Source organism: Bombus huntii, chromosome 1, assembly GCF_024542735.1.
Source record: "Bombus huntii isolate Logan2020A chromosome 1, iyBomHunt1.1, whole genome shotgun sequence".
In the NCBI taxonomy this organism is placed as follows: Eukaryota; Metazoa; Arthropoda; class Insecta; order Hymenoptera; family Apidae; genus Bombus; species Bombus huntii.
Window position 1 is genome coordinate 2,937,567 of NC_066238.1, and position 19,393 is coordinate 2,956,959.

The window sequence follows — 19,393 nt, forward strand, 5'->3', positions numbered from 1 at the left end:
ATATACGTCATTTTCTCGAACATTTCAAAAATATTAGTTGTCATAGCGATATGCCCATTGATTTGTTAAACTTGGTAGATTTCAGTTGCTCTTGAAAGGCAAGGTATCTTTCGATTTACCGCACTTTTGCTTTTCAAATATTTCCTTCTAGCTTCTCGAAGTAGCGTCGAAATTAGAAAATCGACAAAATGAAACGTGGATATAATGTGCTTTTTCTCTGCCTGGTGCTTGTTTCAAATCAATCTCAAGATGCATATAGAGTTTGTGTAACGATATCGTTGTGTCGAGCATTGTATATATAAAGCTATGTACTGCGGACATATATTTGATAAAAAATCAGTATACAGCGCAAATGGTCAGCTTAAACACACGATAAGTGTTTAATAAATAGTCTCGTCGAGATACGTACTCGAATTTAATACTTTGTAACTTTTACGTACATTTGCAGATTTGTTTCGAACTTTAGGAACATAATCACGATAGTCGTGTCTCGTTACAGTGCCAATGACGTTTCAGAATGTTTCGTATAACGTACATACTATATTCGTAAAAAGTTGGCGCAGAATTAAAAGTTTGTACGAATACTTTGCCGAGCTATATTGCATGTACATATCGTACCATGACATAAACCATGAGGTAAAGTCGAAACGAAAAAGGGTAAAAAGGATATGTAGCGAACGGGAAACAAAAACTTTCAACGAAGGCTCCATATATTTGTCTGCATGGAACTTTTAAAAGCTTTACCATTCGAGAGGTTGAAAGCCATTATCGACCAATACGTTATCGACACGAAAGTATAATCGGTCGATCGGAAAACTGACCCGGACTAGGCTGTAACGTGGTACTTCTTAATTCCAAATCCTTTCTCTCTTTTACTTTTCTCCTTCTTCTCTCCTCCATTTTCGTTCGTGCATCGTAGGTAGCTTCGTTGATCTTTTTCCTCCTTCTTTGTTTCTCTTTCTTTCTCGCTGGGTTCCGCTCTTATACACGCACCTAGCGTTCATCTATCGAGCGCAACCAGCACGAAAAGGCAGCTACTGGAGAACTTGTGTTCGACGAACCGGTAGCCCGTCGAGTAAAGTAGAGTGCTCGGCCACGAATTTAAGTTCGATGTTCTTCGCGGAATGCTTTCCTTCTTTCCAGATGGACTGAGAGTCTGTTGTCTTGCTACTCCTACGTTTAAGCCGTCGTTACTGTTCGCTTCGTTTAAAGCTTCCGGAAAAATTGGATATCGTATAGGACGGTTTACTTCGATAAGAACGTTGCATTCTATTCAGGAAGCGAATAATAACAGGTGTTTTGTGAAACTCTCTCTCTTTTTTTTCGACGATTCTCTGATAGAACGAAGTGCTATTGATCCTACGCGTCAGCTTTTGTACGGAGAAAGGTTTGAAAGGAGACGCGCGGACATCGTTAATCTGTTCGATTTCGGTTCGTTGATATCATGCATTGTTAAAATATCGGAAACAATCGGACGATTTCATATGCTACACGTCACTCGGTGTATTTTCTGTTTGCTTCCATAATCGTAGAAAGTTTTCGAGTGGCGATCAAAGAGGAATATAAATCGACCTCATGAAACGCCACTCGAACTGGTAAATGGTTTATTTACAATTGACATGACGCACAACAGCGGCTCTGTGTATTCTGAACGTCCTTCTTTTTTTTTCTTTTTTTGTCTTTTGTATAGTTGTTTCGACAGCCAGCCAAACGACCAACAGGGCTTGCCGCTGTTGGCTCGTTTCAAAGGAAGCGATAAATTTCTTTTTCGTTTTCTTGTAATCGCACGATTGCTCAGTCGGTGAATTTTTACGCTGAATTTATTGCACGGCCGACTTGGACAAGTACGATCGAACAGGTAAAAAAAGCTCGTTCGCGAGCGCGGAATAATGAATTTTCAGAGGTTTGCGCGTTTCCACGAGTGGCTACTTCTCCAATGGTATCACCGATGAAAATTCATAATCGAGCAACGATCTCGCGAACGCGATACATTCGAGTTATTCTGGAAACTTGCTATTTCGTAAATAACGTGCCACTCGAGCGATCTATTCTCGGTAGATGTTACGATTTCTAATTGGATCATTAGAGCATTTAGTGGCTCTGGCGAAACGAACCGGTCATTGCGGTAGGAAAATAAACGGAAACGAGGATAGCCGCGTTTTATATCGCTTTGGTCGAATTTCATGGCGGACGGCAGGTACCCGACTCACGTAGAACGTATCAGGAAGCTTTATGCACGACGTACGGTTCGATGAGAATGAAATAAAACGGAACGTTTATGCTTAAGTATAAAACAGCAATTCTACTCTTCTGGGCGCGAGCGTGATTCGTTTTCTTAAACGCGAACAAGATAAAAGCAATGCCACTGTATCGTTCGACCCTGCAGCTATTTCTACAGTCGATTTGATTCGAAACGAAAATTGGATACCTATTTAACGCTAAAACTACCGACCAGAAACGGATGGCTAAATATATTGTATTTTGTAAATGTTTCTGATTAAACTGCTACAGTGAAAATAAATAGATACACGTGACTATGTTTTTATCTTAATAAGGGCGAAGTATATTCCCAGTAACTGGGAAAATTAAGACAATCTACATTTCATTATCCGAATAGGTTTGAATTTTCTAACGCTAAGAGCGTTTTAATTACGACGCTAAATACCTTTGTATTGACTCTTATGTGGTATGGTGTAACGTCGGGGAAGGACGTGACGTGAGGAGTAATTGTTTATAAACGTTGTCAGGATATGTTAATGTCGTTGTCAAGGAGTGTTGTGAGCGTTACCAAGGTTTGTTCAGGGACAAATGAGTGTGGAAAGTTGTCAGAGTTGAATTTGTCGTGGTCGTGTGAAGTTCGTTGTGTTGTTGCGACGTAGAATTAGTGAGAAACGAATACGCGAAACGCGGTATTCTATTCGATTTCGTGCAACGATATTGTATTTATCATACTCTTTTCTATTTACTTATAATAAAGCATTCCTACACTTATTACTATTGAGTTGGCAACTGAATAATTGCGGATCTTATTACTGCATAGTATTGTAAGAAGCTGTAATTATTTAGTTACTGACCCAATACTACGCGTAGGATAGATGATAGATGCAAAAATACGTGTAATCTTATTTAAGGTAAGACGATAAGTGCTTGTTATTGCAGTACTGTTTTTAATTCTCAAATGCATAATGTTAACGTACTTATGTTTTCTAATGTCGAAGATATAAGTAAAATAGGTATATAAGGAATAGGATATGAGTAATAAAGCATTCCTACACTTATTACTATTGAGTTGGCAACTGAATTGCGGATCTTATTACTGGATAGTATTGTAAGAAGCTGTAATTATTTAGTTACTGACCCAATACTACGCGTAGGATAGATGATAGATGCAAAAATACGTGTAATCTTATTTAAGGTAAGACGATAAGTGCTTGTTATTGCACTACTGTTTTTAATTCTCAAACGCATAATGTTAACGTACTTATGTTTTCTAATGTCGAAGATATAAGTAAAATAGTGGACTGTCTACGCATAAGCAATTTTTTGTTTTATAATCTTTACGTGTTATAATTCTCAGAATCAGAACTATTCGTAGCTGTGACCATTTTCTTTTATTACAAGACTGTCCATGCAATCGATTTATCGTATTTATACAATAATTAGCTTTTAATTTTGTTGAGAATCTTGGATCTCAATAGTCGAAATAATGGTATAGGAATACTAAATTTACACTTAGAATTTATGTTAGAATAATTATATATTTATTTGATAAGCGATTTCAAAGTATTCATCGATACACATTTGCACGCGTCTCAGCACTTTCTCCCATACCCGACTGTTAACCGACTGAACAGTTTACATTCCTTTGTTTCCGAGACTCCGCGCACACTTACTTTCACACACTGATATTCACATACAAGTATTACTACTGCGCAGCTAACCTGGTCTAGCAATTATACATATCTCAATAAATTTATTTCTATGTTCTATACACGTTGTAATGGCATAGATTTATTGCATTAACATCATGTATTGTCATACTGTTTTATTTACGTAACTTGACAATTCCGACGCTTGTTTAACGTTTATTTGGATAGTACATAAGGTTTAAAGAACAAGGAAGGAAGAATTCTATCGAACGAAGCACGCGAAGATTGGAAGATTGAAAAAATAGTGAGTTTTCTGGCGCAGTAACGCGAGGTACTTACGTTTCCATCGAAGTGCCAAAAAGTGTTAATTTGTATACCGAACCAACGAAACTGTCTTCTCTAGCAGCTTCGTCGCTATCTATCTTCGTTGTTACCCTCGCGTGTATGCTCGCCGTTCTTTCTACGCATTTATGGTTCAGCCGTGCATTATTACTCTATTATCGATTATGGGAAAAGAAGAATGAAAAATAGAAAAACGAGAATTACTGACAGAGAAAACGATGTTTTCGTGAAATGTTCTCCGTGCTTTCGTTCAGTTTGTCTGTTCATTGCATTCGCTGCTTCTTATATCATGTACGCGCGGAGTCACGTTGTCAGCCATGGTAATTCGAATCGGAGAAATTTCCAGATTCAGCTGGTCATTGGATTATTTCCTCGCTCCATTGCGAACCGGAGGGAAACTGCATCGATTCGTTAAATAATTCCTCGCTATGGGGACAATTAATTTCGAGACACCGAGAACCTCGGAGCTCGTCGCTTTGTTTTGTTCGCTCGAACGGAACGGAAAGGAACGACAATTGGAATGCTTTCTTTAAGGAAGTAGAAACAATTCCATCTTTTCTCTTCTACCTCCTCCGCTTGTCTCTTTTTTCTCTTTTCTTTAAATAACGACGCTGGCAACTGGCAAACAATTCATTGTAGAATTGGAGCGAAAACATTGTAAAGGCATAGAATATATTTTAGGGACGATGTCCTCTCGATTCTTAACGTGGTTAGCTGAATTCTCGTGTTATTTTCGATCATTGTTTTTTATCGACGACTTATCAGCAACGTGTTATCTATCACAGAATATCATAATTCACGCACAAACACAAAATTACCAATATCGACACATTTTATTTGCAATCTTTTTCATTCAATTTGTATTACTGAATTATACTTCAAACATCACCATTACGAAAGAGAATTCGGAGATTTTCCTCTGAATTTTATTCATCGCCAACATTACTCCTTCTTTCATCTATTTCTTACAATTCCATGGAATTTGAAAAGATTAAATTATTTACAGCTCTGTAATATATATATATATAAATTACTTGTTCTAACGTCAGTTACCTCATTGTGTATTATACTTGACCGTACGTTCTTGTTACACGTTTCAAGTTTGACCGATGTCCGAACACGAGTTCTTCCAACACGGATACAGGAACAAAAATAGATGTCGCGGAAAATACAGTTGATCGGTGGCGACCTGATAAGTCGGACGAGTGTACCGTGTCCGATAATATCCATATTGAATTGAATAGGCTCGTCGGTACGTGGCGAATACAGTTCTGGCGCGTGACAGTGAACAGTGAATCCCTTTGGCGTAATTGAATGATGGCCAGTGAATGATATTAATGCACGAAGATTGGCACCAGGACACATTGCAATGGTCATGGATCTGCGGCGTGGTTCGGTGGCTTTCACAAAGCGTCCGCTCGTAATCCAGCATCCGGATTTCTCGGAAAGGGTAGAGAGTACATCATACGTACGGCGAACCAGAGAGAATTATACACGGAACTCGACGTAGACGATCCGTCATTACATCTCTACAGTCGAATACCGGCCGATGATAGATGCTCGTCTCTGCACGAAGACAGTAGCCCGTGTCAGCGAACGAATTAACCGAAGTCGGTATGCGGAGCTTGCATGCAAGATTTCCAATGTGAGCTATGACTCGCCTGTTCGAATTACACGTTTGATGGATCTCTTTCATTTCCTTCTCGAACCTCGTCGATATTAGTTTTTTCGTTGCACAGGCATAAAATTCTGTAGGGTTTATCTATGTTCTAGCGAAGAATATCATGAAACTTTTTACCAATATATTATATATTATTATTGAGATCTGTATAATTTTATATGCTAGACTAGGTTAGCTGCGTAGTAGTAATACTTGTATGTGAATATCAGTGTGTGGAAGTATGTGTGCGCGCGGCGTCTCGAAAACAAAGGAATGTAAAAACTGTTCAGTCGGTTAACAGTCGGGTATGGAAGAAAGTGCTGAGACGCGTACAAGTGTGTATCGATGAATACTTTGAAATCGCTTATCAAATAAATATATAATTATTCTAACATAAATTCTAAGTGTAAATTTAGTGTTCCTATACCATTTTTTCGGCTATTGAGATCCAAGATCTTAACAATTATATATAATACAAAAGATTTTATGATTTCGCCAGCATCGTAACGAGACACGACAATTATGATTATATTGATCAAATTTGAAACCAATCTAAAAATGTATATAGAAGTTACGAGATGTTTGAACAATCAACTGTCCACTATATTAACGAATCACAATATTTAACGAGACTATCTTTAGTACTCATTGTATTAGGTTGTCGGAAAAGTGTCTTTCCTTCGCAAACATGGTTTTTGCAACAGTGCACCTTCACATAAACGTGAAACCAAGCCTGTGAAACGTCGCGGCGTCTATCTCAATAGAACAAAACGGATCGTACGTGATTCGACAAAATAATATAAAAGAAAAGACGTTGTGCGTCTATTATTTCATAAAACGGAAGAAACTTTTCGGACGACCTAATATGTTCAAGACATCTACCGATACTCTCTATATATATTAATCTTTTACCAAGCATACTCGTATAATCTTCCACTCCGGTTTTCACTCTAGATACATTGTCTGAAACTTTAAAATCCTTCCTTTCTTCGCAGTTTCGAAAGCTTTTTAACGGTTCGCGCCCTTTCTTCCATTACGTCCTCAACGCGCTATTTCCCAGAAGGGAAATAGTGTGATTTCGCTGTAGGGGTGGAACAGAGTTTGAATAATTCTATGAAAAATTTTCCAAGATTTGTCTGATCACGGGAATTATTGGACGTTCATCGTCGTAATATTGTCACTTAAAGCAACGAGGTGTACTTACAACGTTATAATTTCCTATTGAGACGTATAAAATTGAAGGTACAAAGATACATATACTATGGAAAAATCGCACAAATACTCTTCAAGCTGCGTATCATCTAAATACTGATATGCAGGTGACGAAAGCACCGAATGTAAACTCTAAAAAGTAACTATCGTCACTGACCATGTCGTACACCTTGAACATTTAACTAGTAGAAATGCAGCATTCACAGAATCTCTACGCAAGTACTTTAGGTTTCGATGAAATCAAACGATTAAGACCTCTGTTCGTAATCCAACAGAATCTAATTTTAATCCTATAACTGTGGCCATCGAGAATCGTTGCAGCGTATTGTCCTTCAACGTTAAATCATCACGGTATTTAGCCAAATCCGTCGTTCTATTCCTTCGGCGAGACTAATACCGTAGCTGTACGTGCGCGCGTCCCATGGCATTTACGAACAGTTTAATAAGATCGGTTAGCCGCGTGGCCAAACGTGTTTCCGCACACGATACAAATTCCAGGCTGCACGTGGGATTAGAACTGATCCATCTACAGTCCGACTTAATGGTACGTGTGATTACGGGAGTATCCTGTCGGCTGATAGCTACTACCGGCAGACAGTTGCTCGCACCTACTGGTCCCGTGTATTCGATAATTGTCACCGGTAGTTTCGATGATCGGTGCCAATTATCGCGTATACGCGCTTGCAATACTGTTGGCGCGCCAACTTCGATCTCGATCGGACGAAATCGAGATTCGAGCGAGTATGATTCGAATCCGCGTCAACGACCAGCAGCGAAAAATAACTGTAGTAAAGTAAACGTTTCCATGTTGCGAGCGACGTAGCTAACTTGTTTCGATGCATAGAGGGATCGATAGAGCAATCTGCTTGATGCAGTTTGATGCTCGCGTAGATGCGTTCTCGCGTGGCCATCGAATCGACTCGATCCTGGCTTTTCGATGAAAAAAAAAAAAAAAAAAAACGTTCCGGAATCAACGATCGCGCACCAATGGCGGACCGTTGTTGATGACGAGCAGAAAGGTTTGGACGGGTACTGGCGTTCTTGATAGCGAAACAATTACACAGAATGCGTTTTAGTTTCGTTCGACTGTTTGGCTTTCCACGCGCATCCATATGGCTCGTTAACTCCTCTAACAGGAAAAATGCAATTTCTTTTATGTTTATCTTATTACGTTTAATCCAATTCTTGACGGAGCTTATGGTATCCAGGGTAGCGAAAAATAGGTGGATCTAGTTGAAATCTTCGTTAGACAAAAATGGTCGCTAATCTATTAAGACATTTTCCGTTGCTGAAATATGGCTATCGCTCTTCGAAAGCTGCATACTTTCTGCGAATGTTCATTTGAACAAATTGTTAGCCGTTTCGTTTGTCTTCTAAAATTCTATCGAAACACATAAAATTAAAAAATACAATGGCTGCGATATTTGAATAGACGCAACGTATGCGTCAGTAGCACTTGCCGTGTTTATACCGCCGCAAGTGCTTACACTCGTACCTGTATATAGGTGCATCGATTTACTGAATCGTTCAAATTGTGCAAATTGTTATTATAGCGTTATCGAATAATGTTTGCCACATTATATTATACACGTAACATTATACACGTAAACTTATTGAAATTCAATCGTTCTATTCGATAGAATCAACGTGTAACGCACAATTAGCTTTTGCATGATACGACCAGTGAACAATATGTCAATAAACAAGTTTCATCGATTTCTGTGAATATCGAGGGAAATAGGATACGCAGAAAATACGGCAACATCTCTCAAAGCTTTACCAAAAGTAATGGTAAGAGGAAATGATCCTGATTAATGAGCGTACACCTATGTACGTATCATAATATATACATGAAACCAATTTTTGATCATACACGATGAATACGTATCATAACGTTGACGGATACGCGCACGGTACTTGACCGCGTTCGAATTGGTATTGATTTTAATAGCACGTCGATGGTCTGCATGCAAATGAACCGATACGAGGCATTTGGTCTCACAGATGTGTAAGGAGCGAATACTAATGTGTGTGCTATTGGTCTATGGTATCGGTGGTCATTGAATGCTAGGTAAATATTATCAACACGAAAGGACGAGGACGGAGGTTATCTTCGTACAATTTTTTAAATTACTTCAAGTGCTATCTCTCGTTACGTACAAATTTAACTGTAACTTATACCGTCCAGTAAAATTATACTACCTTTAACGCTAGAATTATTAAATTTATCAAAAGCTTTCTTCTGCTTGTAATTATTAACAGCACCTACACAGCGGTTCACAGAAGTAGTCTAAATTTATTTTTTAAATTCCCAAGAACCTCGAACGATTGATATTTTTTACTCGTCTTCGATATTCTTATCTCTATCTAAAATATACATTGCATTAGCTGTGCTTAATCCATATAGGAGATACATTTTATTTACACTGTATCTCATATACTGTATGGAATAACAAAGAATAATTCAACGTACATTATCATCCATAAGAATTTTAAGATTTTCTCAAAATTCAACAAAAACTTTCTTCTGCTTGTAATTATTAACAGCATCTACACAGCGGTTCACAGAAGTAGTCTAAATTTATTTTTTAAATTCCCAAGAACCTCGAACGATTGATATTTTTTACTCGTCTTCGATATTCTTATCTCTATCTAAAATATACATTGCATTAACTAAGCTTATTCCATATAGAACATAAATTTTATTTGTACTGTATCTTATATACTGTATGGAATAACAAAGATTAATTCAACGTACATTATCATTGATAAGAATCTCCAGATTTATATCGTACAAAAATATCGATCGTCTAGTCTTGAAAAATTAGCGTTATTCACGCAATTACCGTTAACTCTTATCGAGTTTGAAATATGATTATACACATCATACCCACCTCGTTCTCAGCATATAATTTTAATCATAATGGTCGCTTATACGCGGTATACTTAGACCGATATTAGGAACTAATTATTCTAGCGTTAATGTCACCGTGACACGGTAGAATTTGTCGTAAGGTAAGTGAAATTCCAGCTTTTACGGTAGCAACGCTTAGTTTCACTATGATATTCAACGTTTCTGCTTTACTGTCTTACGCGTATATTAACGTATGAGTGGAATGCATCTGCGAATGCATTCTATTTACCGGATATTCCGCGCGCTACGTATAACATGGTATATGGTCAGATCGTGTGCTCGATATTGTGCTGTTGATGCTTGAAATGCAAGGAAGACGTTGCAGAGGGTTGGTGTCAGGTATCAACTGTGTTTGTCCGTGACATTGTTCAAGGTGCTTACGATTCTGGCTAACGCGTTCCCTTTTTTTTCGGTTCTTCCACGTCTGTGTAAATTTTTCCGGTCCAACATAAAAAATCGATACTATCAACCAGATCTTATCAGTTTGTTCTAAATATATCTTCATCTCGTTTCATTCTATGTAATATTTCTAATATTAATCGTTAGACCGTAAACCTTTTTAAACGTGGGTCTTTCACGTGCGATGTATCTTTCGGTAGATAATATTTGTTAGAAAAATCCAAAAAGTTTCGTATAAAATCTTCAAACATAGTAAATTAACGTTATCATAAAACCTTTGTCAAATAACTCTTTTTAGCCGGGGGGAAAAATGGTTTTCCACTTATTACCTTGAGAGAAACTCAACCCGGCCGAAATATCCCGGGCATGAAATACCCGTCTTTACAGTTCAAAGTTTAGTTATAATTGGATGGACTAGGTCATCTTTATTTTAACGTTTTATTTCCCGCGAATGAAATTACTTCTATTGTAGAAGATGATAGAAGATGGAAATCGTGCGAATATACAGAATATTTATTATACGGAATAATGCAAGGCGTAATAACTAAATTTTCTCGATGTATCTTACGAGTATTATTAAGCAACAAATATTGTATAAACATATAATCTTCGAGTCTCGTTAAAAAATTATAATATAAATACGAAATGAAAGGAAATGCTTCGATCTCAAACATCGTTGTATATCAAAGAAGAAAGATATATCAAACAAGCATTAATACAATGTGGCAACAATACGTTTCTCTAAATCTTCCACAAACGTTGTAGAACTGATTCTTGCAAGACGTTCGTCACATACTCCTCTTACTACGTCGCGCATTGTGCTACTTGATCCGAACGCAATTTCGAACCTCGTTACCTTCCAAATAATCCACGCTGAACCTGCATTTCAATTTTTCTTCTTCTTCTTTGGCCTATCCGTGTACTCTTCTCTTTCTTTCTTCCATCCACGGCGTACAAGGGCTCCCAGCCGAACCGTAAAAAAATCTGGAATTGTTGTTTTGAAGTTCAGCATACAAATCCTATCTCTGCCGATGCTCCTTTTCATGGAACGCGTGTATAGAATATTTGAGAGAGACACAAGGAACAGCAGGAACACAAAAAGGGAGACAGACTCTTTCGTTGTACTTGTGGTTCTCGTGTAGAAATTTCGTTCCATGCCTTTCGACTGTGCGTCCGGTTACCGATGCGTAACGTGTACGTGTACGGTGTATGCACACTACAATCGCACGATACACGCACAGCCTGTGCGTGGATCGACTTTGGTCGCAACGCGTTCTCGGTGTACCGCTCACCGCCCGACAACCACGCAAACGTGGAAAATAGTTGCCAGGAATCCAGTGCACCCGTTGTCCTGGCCATGTACTCTCTTATATCCAGAATTCGCTGTATTCTATAATACGTCTGCGCACAAATTCGTCTAATTTTTTCTTTTTCCGCCGCTTCCATACCTCTCTTTCCGGTCGACGAGGCGCGCGGCTCGTTGAAATAGGTTAATTATGAAAATCGTGAAAGCTCCTCTCTCTCCCTCTCTCTCTCTCTCTCTCTCCTTCTTCTCTTCCACCCCTTAGTCACAGCCTCTACCGCTTCGCAAAAACGTGGAATTTCAAATTTTTGTTCCACCGTCTGTTTCTTCTCTTTTCGATCCTTTGAAAGCCAAAGGATGGGCAGGGGGAGACGTAATGTTTTCTTGCGCGTTTGCGTTTTACAGTCGTTACAAGTTTTGACGTCAATGCGCTTAATGTAACCTGCATTGTTCCACGGGCTGTGCCGGCAAGATTCTGTTCCTCCAACGTTTGCCGCATAATCGTACATACCTACGTATGTACACGTTATGTCCACGTGTGCTTAGAGGCTTTAAGCGCGCGTGCGCCTCCTATCCTGCGTCGTATTGTGGTTGTATCGTGTTCTCGGTGGACCGCTTGGCACCTGGATGGTATGCAGACACGGAAAATAGTTACCGCGAATTCGTTGGCCCTGGCCATTCTTTGCAGCATGTTTTGGGTGCCCCGCGTTAATGCTTCGAACGAATGAAGGAATTTATATTAAAAGGGAAAGATCAATTTTATGTATATTAGGGTTGAACCATCTTAAGTAGCTAGGGGTAGTAATTGAACGAAAATTATGTGTTAATTGAACGAAGTTTTAAATTGTATTTATATGACAATCGTGATTGCGATATTTTTTTTTTTTTTTTTTTTAGAAATTTGTCTAATAATATATCGTTGTGAAGTAGGTTTTGCTTAAGCTTCGTTCAACGTAGTTACTTGAATATAGCGATTGATATCATTCATAAACATAAACATGTTGTTTTGTGTAAATACGAATTACACGCAGCTTTGTAAATTCGTTCCATTCGTAAAGGAATAAAAACCTATATGTTGCTCGAATTGATCGAAAATATCGATTAATCAAGTAGTTGTTGCGTCTTTCGCAAGATTCGATCGCCAAAAAGTGTGCTGGAAAGAAAATAAAGCTTCCAGATGCTTAATTATGGGAAATTGTTGTCAAAAATGGAACCTTAAACCAAAACGCTTTATTGTACATTTTCAACTTGAACTTTTGTCGATTGACTATTCTTGTCTAGTTGATATTAGGCAAATTCACGCGTACGTGACTATTAAACTCCATTTTCTAAACGGTAACCTCCGATGTAATTTTGCTATTCTGGAAATTTTATTTTAAACCACAGAATTTTCTTGATTTCTATCGTTTCGCGAATTTATCTACGTATTCTATAGCTTTAGAACTACCGGTTATTTAATTCCTATTTTTATAAACATTACATTCTTCCTGTGCATAAATCACGTCCTCTTTAAACTCGAAAGAGCGTGATAATCCCTGTATATCATCGATTAATTAAAATTAAATTGCTATAAAGCTCAAATCAAAACACACGACCTTTGTTACATCCAGTTCTAAACCGAATCAGCCATAAAACGAACTTACTGCAAATTCACGTTGGTCCTTCGTACTATCGTGGCTTTCAAGTGTCTGTACTAAGCAAATTAATGTCTGACCAACGAGCATCGTTGGAAACGATCAGCGGTTTCACGCGATGTGATCGTTACGCAATCCGCGTATTATTTCCGGGATATCGGGAATTTGCTGTACTCGATGCTGAACATGTCACGTCTCTTCTTGTTATGGAAACGTTGATAGTTTCTTCGATCTGGATCGGTGGTATAAACGTCACTGTATGGCTCGTTCGTTTACTTTGGTCTGACTATTTTGGTCTCAGAAACGTATTAGGTCGTCCGAAAAGTTTGTTTCGTTTTATAAGGAAATAATGGATGCACAACATTTTCCGTTTTACATTTTATCGAATTGCGTATGATCCATTTTGTTCCATCAAGATGAAGATTACAACGTTCGACAGATTAGGTTTCATGTTTGTATAAAGATGCATCGTTGTAAAAGACGTGTCTGGGAAAGAAAGACACTTTTCGGACAACCTAATACTTAAATACGCACAAGTATACTCGTAAATTCAGTTCATAATCGTTCATAAATATTAAGATTACGTATAAAATAAGATATAACGCAATAATTAATCGAAATTGTTAAATAATTAATTGAAAAGGGTAAGAATCTAGAATACCTGGTAAAAGGTATTTTAAATATCTCGAAATAGCAAGAATTACGAAAACTGTCCACCTCCTTTTTCTAGAAGGTTCCTAATACGTGTGAAAGAGACGCGCGTTTAAAATAAACACGATTAAAGGGAAAGGAATCGGCACAGAACCTCATTTTTAGGTCAAGATACGTCGACCTTCGAGCGATTCCTATGGCGATCATCTGAATCCGCTAACCAAGAGCTTTGCTAATTTCCAGTCAAGGCCATTGCAGAAATTCTCTTTTCCATTTACCGGTATTGTTCGTGGCAGAAATCAACAGCCGTACCCGTGAATTTTTCGCGGTATAAATCGTTGCTGCGGAAAGCCAATATTATTCGGTGAAATTATAAAGCAGCATTGATTAAATAATCGATCGGCCGAGAGCGGAGGCTGGAGGGGAGGTTTATAAATCACGCGACACTGAGTTCGCAACGATTGAATTAATAACAATCCGCATTGCATTATCCACGCTACGCCTGTTAACGAGAACGTCTACGCGGTTTATTTGCAAAAGCGAATTCCCACTCGCAATTACGTGATTTCTTAGTGCGCTTTGATTATCGCGGCGTACGAGTTTCCAAGCTACAAATATCATAAATGTTTCACAACATCTTTATCGTTGATACCACGGTAATAACAGAGGGAAGTTTCACTTGAAATTTACGTACGATATCTCTCACGGTATCGTCTTTACTTCCGTCTCCCTTTCTCTCTCTCTCTCTCTCTCTCTCTTTCTCTCTTTCTCTCTCTCTCTCTCTCTCTCTCTTTCTCTCTTTCTCTCTCTCTCTCTTTCTCTATTTTTCTACATTTTTCTTTCCGCTACGTTTTCCAATATCGCGTATCGAACGACAAGAATTCCTTTTAGTCGTTGTAAAATCGAAACGATGGCGCACACGTTCGAGGAACTCGAGCGCTCTTTTCATTTATTTACGTCCTTTTTGTCTCGTGCGCCGCTCCAGGGAAGCTCTAATCGAAACTATTTGCTCATTCCCCGCCTACAATGTCGTGCCGTGTTTAAAATTGTACGGGCTTAGAATTTCTAGCAACCGGATTCCCAAGTTTCTCCAATTTCAATTACGAAATAATTCTTTAGCTATGTTATCGAACGACAGTACATAAAACTGCCGTTATACATCGCGGTTTTGTCGTTTCTGTGCCTATAACCTCAGAATTTGCGTTATACCGTGCACTTCAATCAGGCTTCTTTTATCTGGCGATGCCGATCGACGTAAGCTCGCGCGACCATGGCGTTGCATCTAATATAAAGCAATAAAATGTTCGTCATAGACGCGTATGTATGTCATAAAAAAAGGAGACGCCTGTTGGAGAAATCGATAAGCCGCTGTTGCGGAAACGGGTTTCCTCTAGTAGTCGATGTCGTTGGAAATTCGTTCGAATGTCTGCTCCTTTATAGTTTACTTTTATGTCAATAACAAACACAGACTTCGTACCAACGTGTAATTTATGTATTTGTAAAGAATATAACGTAATAGATAATAATGTTAATAGATACTAGGATACATACTGGCCTCGTATAAAACAGTGGAATATAGTAGATTACGAGGAAAACAATTTTCTATTCGTATAATATGCATGATTTTAACAGTTGCAATAATTTCTCAGCGATTACACAGGTTTATCTAATTTTTCGTAACGATTCCACTGAACACGGCTGTACTTACATATTCACGAATTTCCATGTTCGTTTCAGATAGCCTGGATTAAATAGCTTTCCATATTTACCGCGACATTACGAGGATAAAATTACCAATTACCGCGGGATTATTCGGTGGTGTGTTATCGACAGAAAATTAGTTTGCTCTTTCGCGGAGGTGGTAACGATGGCGTGGCCGATGACGACGCAACAAGGAGTCAAGGAAACGCTTATCGCCGAAACGGTGACGCGTGCAACAATGACGACGCGTGCAACTATGCCGGCGCGTTACGATCGATCCCTCGGACCTAAGCTGAGTTGGGATAACGAAAAGTAGCAAGGAGGGGAAGGTTGCAGGATTTTCTGAATTTCCGCGGCATTTTCTCGCATTTCCTTGAAGCGTCAGCGAAGCTTTTCCTGCGCCAGCAGGTTTTCAGTCCGCGGAGCGAGCTCCATACAGGGATTCGGGTCAGCCACAGCCCAGCCGTACTATCGGTCTTTTGCTCTCTCTCTCTTTCTCTCTCTCTCTCTTTCGGTTCTTCCTCTCTTTGGCCGCGTTCCTTGTCTGTCTTGCTAATATTTGAACACAATTAATCCGAGCTTATGGCCGCTTGCTTTGCTCCATCCGCATTCGTTCATCCACTACATTGAAAGCACGGCTTATTACTGCAGATTTCATTCTCTAGCCCTTTTATTTTTCCTCTTTGACTTTTTGTTTCGACTTGAACAACTTCCACTGTGACCGCGTTGCTAGACGCAATTTTTTTGGTTGAAAATATTTGAAGATTACAGAGGAAGAATACGATAAGTCGTGCTTTTTACAGGGTTCAGTAGGTTATGAATCATTCCCATGTTACTAAGATCGTCCTTTTATTTGGTTTCGGAGCTTAACATACATCGTGCCGCGCTTTCCGTAATTTTTACGAAATTTTATCAACTTATCAGCTGTTTTTAAGATGTTTATATCTTTCGACTTAACAGATTATTTGCACTCTCGACTATGTCACATTGAAATACTATCTTTTAGTCACGAAATCACATCAAAATCGGAACATTAACAAAGATGCATCCGTCATATTGTTCTATCGCCATCCTCGACGAGAAATATCTCGTGCCGATTCGTCGACTGCTACATTGTGCTTGTTACGTTCGATCAAAAGATGACGTGCACGGTGGTTGGTAATTACATCGCGCTAAGTTATTCAATGTGTAACAAGTTTATTCATAGAAAGCTGCGATTAATTATGAAAGTCCATTAAATTCTATCATTCGCTAAGAGCGGTAGCCCATAGGTTGAAAGCGAATTGATGAATTTCAAATGGAATGAAAATCCTCTCCTTGGATTTAGCGATCGATGAATGCTGTTTTAGCAATGAAAATCGAAAAGTGTATTTCTTTCGTATTGAAGCCAAAGGATCGAATTAATTAATAAATCATACATTGAACGCGCGGTGATCGATAATGGAAATTTCGTCGAATGTCCATTTCCAGTACCGCTCATTTGAATATCGAGAATATTCTTCGGAGTTTGCTTAATTTCTTTAAGAGAATCGATACTATTTACCGAGTTTCATGTCGTCCTTTTCGATAATATAAAATCACGGAAGACATTGTAAGATTTCTCCGATTTTCATGACAGTACTCTGTAATGTATATTAAATTAAATTAATGCAAGTGCAAACGTTCAATACTTCGTTGTGTCTTTACTAAAAATAAACGATCGCGTACATCTTTATCTTAATCAATTTTATGTACAATAAACATCGTTGATTAAGGAAATGAAACTTTTTCATTTTCAAGAGCGTGCGTTTATTTAAAAATATCGTCATAACTCGGTTTACTTTTCTAGATGCTAACATCTCATCGCGTATCTATCGAAACAGAAAATATTGGGTTGGCAGTGTAAGTAAGGTGGTATTGACAAAATCCGCAATCACTTAGTTGCCAACCCAATACAATCGGTATTTATCAACGCGTAAGTTCTTACTTCTGATTCTCGGATTAAATCCTATTGATGATCACGGGAGAAGAACACTAAAGGTACATTTTTCTTCATCACTATAATACCACTTTAGTACCGAAGGAAAATGTTTTAATATAAAATAGCTAAAAGATCCTATCGAGTCTAGAGATATGAAGCGTCGAAGAAGCCACAGATACAGCTATTGAGATAAACGATATTTTGGTACGTATTATGACAAGCAATATTTCCAAAGTTATGAAGAGAATGAAGAAAGACATGTTTAACTACATATCAAGTTTTTATAATCATTACAGATACATGTTACAAAATCAAACGAAAGAACAATTTGGTTAATATAGAATTAACTGATGCAAGTGCACTGAATTTTAAAATTGCTGCTCTCTGCAACATAAGAAATCTCACATACCATATCTGTTACACCACGAGGCTTACTATAGGCCGTGTTCCTAACCTTCGCTCGTGGTACTACAGTGTCGCAGACAGATCGTCTTATACGACCGAAGAAATATACGGGATGGTTAGTAACTGGTGGTACAAGCGGAAAGGGGGTGATTCTACGCGAAAAAAGAAGATTTTTCCATCGAGACAACGATCTACAGTGAGATCCGTTATAACGAGACGTGATAAAGTGCACGCCTACCGAGCGAAAATTCAAAGTCGATTTTCTCGAAAACAAAGCCTCGAACGAAAAATTTTTATTCTATATTTTCGACTTCTTTTTTCGCGTAGAATCACCTAACCCCAACCACCCTGTATACAACGTAGCGTCAAGCGCATAGTTGTCATCAAGCAGCAAGTTCCAGAAACGTCGATTCGTCGTCGGTCCGTTATTTTATCTGCTCAAAGAAGGTGCCATACGTGATCATAGGAGCGAACGATGGCGTGACCCGAGTGTGGTGGGGGTCGTCTCCCAGAGAAGGCAAAGAAAATGTCGAAGGGCGATCAGTATTATTTGAGGATTCAAACGGAATGCATCGAGAGGCTCAGACGAATAAAATGGAAGTCGCTTGGTCTAACGAATACATCGAGAAATGTCACAAAGTCGGGTCGAATTACCGTAACAAACTAATTGTATCATCGTTAAATCATTTGTGACGTTTTCATTATAATTTTAAATATTGTTAAACATACAAGTTTATGTTTGAGTTATGTAAACTCTGTTAATTCAGCGTTAAAATCATTTGAACTACCTCTGTTATGTTAATCGAAACAGGAGAACGACTAATTCGCGGCGTCGATTATCAGAATCGTAGCGAGAATTGACGCCTCTCGCTGACGCGTTTTCCTCGCATCCGCGTCTCTCCGCGAACGTTCGTAACAATATCCTTCGCCTGTAATCTTCAAATAACCAAGTGTCCAAATATTTATAAGCAGCGAGGTAGAAATATTATTCGCGTGTTATAAACGACCGAGATCCTTTAATCACTTTCTCAATTTATTCCGATGGAAATCGAAACGTTTACCAGATTTCCGAGTCATCTTGGTGGCGGATACGGAAAATTCGCGAGAAACGCTGGATTCGTCGGCCGTTTTTCAACGCGAACGAAGTCGAGACGAAGCCATTGTCCGGTCGGCGGTGCGCATCCAGCCGAATCGGCGTTACCGAAAATATTTGAATGTGAATATAGCGTGGATGCATATCGCGATTCCGAAAATATAATTCAGAAACCATTTCAACAATGGGAAGGGTGCTGGTACCCGGCCGTTTTATCTGTTATGTAAATCGATGCAAAATAGTGGCGGTG

General features: G+C 38.6%; 1 protein-coding gene and 1 long non-coding RNA gene across 3 annotated transcripts in view; one reads left to right on the top strand and one right to left on the bottom strand.

Moving 5' to 3' along the window:
• LOC126871665 (glutamate receptor 1) overlaps window positions 1-19,393 on the top strand; it is a 336,987-nt gene that overhangs the window by 51,214 nt on the left and 266,380 nt on the right. The window lies entirely within an intron of this gene.
• Window positions 12,573-15,818, bottom strand: LOC126872653 (uncharacterized). Its single transcript, XR_007692082.1, has 2 exons — window positions 14,817-15,818; window positions 12,573-14,758 (listed from the first exon to the last, which is right to left on the bottom strand). It is a non-coding gene; the product is annotated as an uncharacterized LOC126872653 (long non-coding RNA).